This window comes from Nannospalax galili, unplaced genomic scaffold (genome assembly GCF_000622305.1).
Source record: "Nannospalax galili isolate Female #2095 unplaced genomic scaffold, S.galili_v1.0 scaffold63, whole genome shotgun sequence".
Lineage (NCBI taxonomy): Eukaryota > Metazoa > Chordata > Mammalia > Rodentia > Spalacidae > Nannospalax > Nannospalax galili.
In genome coordinates, this window is record NW_008355272.1 from 2,575,174 (window position 1) to 2,582,738 (window position 7,565).

Here is a 7,565-nt window from a genome sequence, read left to right on the forward strand (position 1 = left end):
ATATTTGATTGTATAATATTTTGTTGGAAGTGTTTGTATCTGTGCTCATGAGAGATACTGGCCTGTTTGTCTTGTTTTAATATTAAACAATGCTGGTCTATTAGGATGAGTTAGAAAATATTTCTTCTGCTTTTCCTTCTGGGAGAGATTATAGGGAATTGATGTCATTTCTGACTTACGTGTTTCATAGAATTCACCAGTATCCCATTTGTGAAAGGCTCAATTTTGAAAAAAGGAACAGCAAAGGTACTTTGCATAGCTGTTTCTTTATAGTCTCCTAATCTCATGGAGACTCTTCTCTTTTCTCTAGATAGAAGTGAAGGTAAAAAGTCATTTTGCATTTAGTTAGGTAGAGTTTTTACAAAAATATACTTTAAAGAATAGCTGTAGGAGAGAAAGATGCAGAGATTCGTAATATATTACTTCCTTCTCACAGGCTCTGGCTCCTCCGTTAGCACCCCTCCCCTACAGTGGTACATTTGTTTCACTGAGAAGCCTACATAGACATAACTATCTAAATTCTGAAATCTGCATGAGGTCCACTCTTCATGTTACACATTCTATACCATTTGACAAATGTGTCATGACATGTACCCCCACTGTAGTAGCAAAGAGCATTTCCCCTCCCTAACAATCCTCTGTGCTCCTCCTCTTCATCCCGTCACCCCATCCCAGGCTCTGACAACCTCGATCCTTTTTACTTTCTCCATAGTTTTGCATTTTTCAGAAGCCATATAGCTTGCGATCATATCAGATGTACATTTTAGATGTACACTTAGAGGTTTGCATTTCAGTGTTCCTCCATAGTGTTTCAAGGCTTGATAGCTTACTTCCTTTTAGCACTAAAGAGCCATTTATTTCTCACTCCCTCTCACTCCCACTCTCTCTGTGCACTCGTGTGTTCCTGTGTGTGCACACATGTACAGGTGTGAAGTGCAGAGATCAACCTCAGTGCTGTTCTTGTTTTCTAAGTCAGCGTCTTTCATTGGCCTAGAGCTTGCTGAGTAAGCTAGGCCAGCTGACCAGGAATCCTTCTGCTTTTGCCTTCCCAGGACAAGCTTTGTGGGATCCTCTTATCACCCAACCCAGCTGAATTCCCAAGTGCCAGAAGTCTTTCCCTGACTATTCCATTCTTTTTTTTTTTTATTAATTTTTATTGCGCTTTTGTACATTTCGTACAACAGTTCTTTTTTTTTTTTAAATTTTATACATGCATATAAGGTGTTTTGATCAAATCCACACCCACTCCCTCCCCTCTGACTCCTCCCATATCTCTCCATCACTTTTTCCTGAATAACTTCGTGTACTGTTTCTTTTTTTATGGGGCTTTTTGCCACTCAAGATCATTTATTAGTCAGTGAATTTCTTCAGTGTTTTCAAGGAGGATGTGTACATGGAATGCCTCCTGAAACTGCTTGTAATACTGACTTCTGTAAAAATAAGGTTACATATTTTGCACATAGTAAGAAATCACATTAGTCTAGGGATTTGAGTCTTGGGTTTTCTCTAAGATCTATAACTACTCCTGCCATGTGTATTTGATTACGTTTACAGTACCATACTTGAGTTTCCTCCATTGAGTGGGCTTTTAGTCCAATTAGGTAGCTATTGATTGCCCCCAAGATAAAAGTGCCACTACTGCACCAATGTTGTATGCTATGCTGGCCATTGATGTGGTTATTGTGTTTTGAAGCTGGTGTTGGATCATCCATTGATGTTTTCCCTTGGCCTCTTCATAACACTTTCCAAAGCTATGAGAGCTAGCCTTCAGGGAAAGAGCCTTCAGGTCAGTTGCAGCTCTATTGCTCCAAATCTTGTGTCTAAAGTATGTTCTGTCTTAAGCAGTAGGGTCTTCTCTTCAAGTTCTGAGAGGCCATCAAGGGCTGTGTTAATAGCCTGAGTAATTTTGGGAATCTCTTGGACCACGATGGTCAATAATTCAAAGGAAAGCATCTCCTGTCTGGCACTGTTTCTCGGTATGCAGCCTTTATCTATACACATAGACTCATGTAGGGATGCTGTATATGTAAGTTGTCATTAGGTTGTTGGACTAATATGATTCCCTCTGGTTTTTTAAAACTAGGTATGCATTATTTATCTCTCCTCTCTCTCTCACTGTGTAACCCTTCTGGCATGGTTTCCCCATATAAAAGTCCCCATTTTTCTCATTTCTCTGTTGATAATACTAGTCTCCTATGATCCCACCTCTCTTGAGCTCCTTCTTTCCCTTTATCCACAAGATTCCTTATATAACCCTTCCTCTCCATTCCCATTTAAATAGCCTCAGTTTTATTCTTTTGTCCCTTAGTAACATCTGTCTCCAACTGTTCTCTCTCAAGTTCTTTCTTTCTCTTTACCTTCCTGGTTCTTTTTCATATTCTGGTTCATGAAGTTACATCTGGATACATACTCACATATAAAGATTTGGTGCTAGGATCCACATATGAAGGAGAACATATGCCATTTATTTTCTGGATCTGTGTTACTTCATTTAGTATAACAGTTTCTAGTTCCATCTATTTACCTACAAATTTCATGATTTCACCTTTCTTTACTGCTGAGTAGAATTCCATTGTATGAATGTACTACATTTTCATTATTCATTTAGCAGTTGAGGGACACTTAGGTTGCTTCCAACTCTTAACTATAGTGAAAAGAGCAATCCCCACTCATCAAAAAAGCATTTTGTACCAGTTGGACATTATTACCAAGCACCACAACTGGTCACACATGAACACTGTCTATGAATTACCCAGGTCTAAGTGACACTTCTACAATGCAACCTCTATACCTAAGGCTCATAGAACATAGAACAGGGGTAAAAAAGAGGACACTAATGAATCTCTCAGTTCTCATTAATGAAGCTCCCTCATGCAGCAGAGGGTCAGGAACACAAAATGTCACAAATGACCAAAGCATAGAGATCAAAAGTCTTCTGAATACTGGTCCTTGGACAGGTTTCCTTTATTAGACTTAATCCACCCAAAGTTGAGGGACCATCATGGAAGAAGTGGTGGAAAGAGTATAAGAGCCAGGGAGAAGGTGCTGGACCATATTGAAACAAGAGTCCTACAAGCTCCTGGGACCTTGCTCATATGATTTTATGGCAATGGTATCAGCATACACAAGTCCCATGCAAACTCAGACAAACAAAAACCCAGCCTAGAACTGGGAAAATGACAACAGATCTCAATCTTATTTGAAGAATATTGGCAACTCATTGCTGCTAGATGAAGAGCTGATCTTCCTAAAACAAGGGACTCTAGATAGGCTGATTAGACCTCAGTGGATTGACTTGCACTGGGGAACGCCTGAGGACACTGACTTGACACTGAGGGCCTTAACAGGGATGACAGAGTATATGGATTCCAGTGGGAAGGCTATGGGAGGGGGCCAGTGAAGATGGGGGTATGAAGATGACTAAGATTGATTGAGATGCTCTGTATAAAAGACACAAAAATTCAACAAAAACAAAAAAAAAGAATACTGATTTCTGTTGTTTCATACATAAAAATGTGTCTTGTGTTCTTAGGCCACAACTCTTCATACTCAAATTTATATAAAGATTAAATTATCTTATGTGGGTTGCTTATGAGAATTTTCTCCTTTTTTTATATTTATTTATTTTTACAGGAGAAGCCAGGAACAGTGATGCATACCTTTAAATCTAGCACTCAGGAGGCAGAAGCAGGAGGATCTCTGTGAGATTGAGGCCAGCCTGGTCTACATAGTCAATTCCAGGCAGGCTGGGGCTACAGGAAGACCTTGTCTCAAAAGCAAGACAAACAAAAAAAAACAAAACTCAAGACAAAACAAACCAATAAAGAAATGCTAGGACAGATGTGGCTTTTTTTCCCCCCATGCTGCTTTTGTTTGGAAGATACAAGCTTGTTGGGAAACCCTGCTGTTAGGGTTGTAGTTCTCCATGTCAGGATAGCCCTAAGGGGCTCGGCGCCAAATGGAAGGACTCCCCTTTTCAGCAGGGGGCCTCCTGCTTTCTTCCTGGCTTACCTGGAAAGTGCCACCAAGCACGGATGCCTGACTTTATTCAGAACATGACCTTTGGCATAGTTACCTGGAGTAAAAACTACCCCCAGGTTTTTTCTATATGATAATCAGGCATCGCCTGGTAGTTGGTCGATAGGAGCCTACTGCCACATGTAAATAAAGCATACCATGAGCACCTATCAACTGAGGCTTTCACTACTGCCTCCACACTATAAATTCTCTAGTTCTCCCACTGAATAAACGGAGCTGTTTTCACTGTGTCTGGAGCTTTATCACTACTGTTTCACTGCGCCTGGGACCAGTCTCCCCGGGAGGGCTTTCTTCTGTCAGCCCTCACTGGCTGTCCTGACCCCGTTTGCCGCTTCTGCTCCCCCTGCCCTCGTGGGCCAGTGGCCAATGACCCACGAAGAGAGGGAGAGACTCCCGCACAGTAGTGACACACACAAGCTTCAGAAATTTTATTTATGTTTTAAGAGATATTCTCAAGTCAGCATTTCTTTTTCAGCATTATTTACTATTTATTTTTTTGACTTATGGCCCTGTTACTATTTCGTGGAAATTCTTTTATATTATATCCATTTTATAAAGCTTGTTTCCTAGCCTTTCCCCCCCCTTATATGGTATGATTACTGCCACAACAGGATTGAAAAAATTAAACTTCAAGTTCTGTTCAGCATGTAACAAAACCCATTACCTGTTTATTTGTATAGCAGCTCTGATTCTTATGATGGACCATGACTTCCATGGCTAATTGAGCAAAGCATGGGATGAAATGGTAAAGCGCACAGATGCTGTTAGTTTAACAGCCTCCCCACTTAATCCAGTTTGGCGAAGCTATTCTGGTAGACTCACTGTCTTTAGGGAAAATACTCAGTCTTCGTCTCCTGTTCTGCCATGCAATTCTTTAAGACCTTGAGAAACAGGAAATTTGGATCCGTAAGGTGTACTCTGGATCTCTAGTGGTATCTGCTGTGCAGGGGTGGGTGAATCTGGTCAACCTGGACTGAAGTTGACTGGGGAGCAACAGGCTTGGACTGAGGCTTGTGGGCATGGGACAGTGGTGTCTGCTAGTGAAGTTCTGGCCATTTGTCTCAGGTTTTGAGGTCCTTACACTCAAAGGCCTTTTTGTGGCAATTGAAAGTTCTGCTGATCCTCCAGCACAGTTGGCAGCTTCCCTTTCTCTCCCATGGGCACATGGAGACTTCTATATCCTTTAAGCTACTCTTTGGGCATATGACCTCTCTAGCCATATTCCTTGATAGATCGGTTTTTTTAGGTGAAATGCTGTTTTGATGACAAGCTATATGTCAGTGTTTAAAAGACTTAAATCAGCACACAACAGAGATCCCTACATATCCATGTTTACTATGCAACTGTCCACCATAGCTAAGTTATACAGCCAGCTTAGGTGCCCACCAACAGATAAATGGAGACAGATGTGTTATATATACACCCCAGAGTATTATTATACTATAAAGAAACCATATCATTTGTAGAAAAATGGAGATGGAACTGGAAGATCACCATGCTAAGTGAAATAAGTAAAGCTCAGAAATACCATGTTTTCTCTCATGTGAAACCACGATTTAAAAAAGAATGAGACATGAAAGCAGAAAGGGGCCATTTGGGAAGAGAAAGGGACCAATGGAAGGGTTGAAGTTTGAACCAGAGTATAAGGGGGATGTGTAAATGTGATCAAACTTCATTATGTACATGAAAATGTCAACCAAACTCATTATTTTGTACAATGTATGCTAATAAAAAGGAAGATGACATAGCAGAGATACTTGAACATCAGTGTTTATTATAACCTACTTATAATAGATAAGTTATGGAACCAAGCTACATGTCTGTCAAGGAGAGATGAACAAAGACAATGGAATTCTATTTATCCATAAAGAAAAATAACATGCCGTCTTCAGGAAAATGGATTCAACTAGATATAAGGACAATGAAGTCAGCCTCAGACAAACAGTGTGTTTTCTTTCATGCGAGGATCTTGGATTTTATGTAAAGTCATGTGGATAGGTGACATGAGAGCAGAAATGAAACTGTTAGTGGAATGGAGGGACTAGTGGGAGGAGGGTGGAGAGAAAGGGTGGAATGAGGGGACAGGCCAAGTACAGGATCCACTTGTGTGAAAATGTCTTTATGAAACCCATTATTATTGCAATAAATATATGACAAAAAGGAAGAAAAGACAACATTTTCTGGTCTAAGAGTGCGGGGGAAAAGTCCCACTGCTCTGGAGACCTTCAGCATAGTTTGTTTGGGTTCTCTGCTTCTCCCTGTTCTAGAGACAGCTGCATCTTCTCATGCAGTGCCAGCCTCATCCCTGAGACCTGGTGGTAAAGGCTAGAGTGAATGGATCTGGCCATATTGGGCACCTGCTCACCAGGGCTGCCTTCACCTCTGGCAAAGTGGACATTGTTGCCATCAATGACCCCTTCATTGACCTCAACTACATGGTCTCCATGTTCCTGTATGATTCTACACACGGCAAGTTCAACAGTACAGTCAAGACTGAGAATAAGACATTTATCATCAATGGAAAGGACAGCTCCATCTTCCAGGAATGAGATCCTGCCAACAGCCAACATCAAATGGGGTGATGCTGATGCCGAGTATGTTGTGGCATCTACTGGGGTCTTCACTACCATGGAGAAGGCCAGGGTCCACTTGAAGAGTAGATTCAAAAGGGTCATCATCTCTGCCTCTTCTGCTCCCATGTTTGTGATGGCTGTGAACCATGAGAAATATGACAACTCCAAGATTGTCAGCAACTCCTGCACCACCAACTGCTTAGCCCTCCTGGCCAAGGTCATCCATGACAACTTTGAGGGAGTCATGGCTGCAGTTCATACCACCACAGCTACCCAGAAGACTGTGGACAGCTTCTCTGGGAAACTGTGGCATAATGGATGTGGGGCTACCCAGAGCATCATCCATACATCTACTGGCACTGCCAAGGCTGTGGGCAAGGTCATCCCAGAGCTGATTGGAAAACTAACTGGCATGGCCGTCCATGTTCCTATGCCCAACCTGTCAGTCATGGATCTGACCTCCTGCCTGGAGAAAGCTGCTAAATATGATGACATCAAGAAGGTGGTGAAGCAGGCATCTGAGAGCCCCCTAAAGGACATCCTGGGCTATACTGAAGACCAGATCATTTCCTGCAACTTTAACAGTGACAACACTCTTCTACCTTTGATGCTGGGGCTGACGTTGCCCTCAATGACCACTTTGTCAAGCTCATTTCCTGGTATGACAATGAATTTGGCTACAGCATCAGGGTGGTGGACCTCATGCTCCACACAGCCTCTAAGGCATGAGAAGCCCGGAACCACTAACCCCAGAAAAAGTAAAAGAGAGGCCCTTGGCTCGGGGGGGGGGGGATCTCTTCCCCAACTCAGCCCGCAACACATTGAGTATCTCCCTTCACAGTTTCCATAGTAGACCCCCAGAAGAAGGGGAGAGGCTTAGGGAGCCCTACTGTCGTGAATACCATCAATAAAGTTCACTGCACCCCCCCCCACACACACACAAAATGCAATTGG

General features: G+C 42.2%; 1 pseudogene; it reads left to right on the forward strand.

Moving 5' to 3' along the window:
- The first annotated feature begins 1,927 nt into the window (after nt 1-1,927).
- Nucleotides 1,928-7,340, forward strand: LOC103749474 (annotated as a pseudogene).
- Nucleotides 7,341-7,565: the final 225 nt, after the last annotated feature.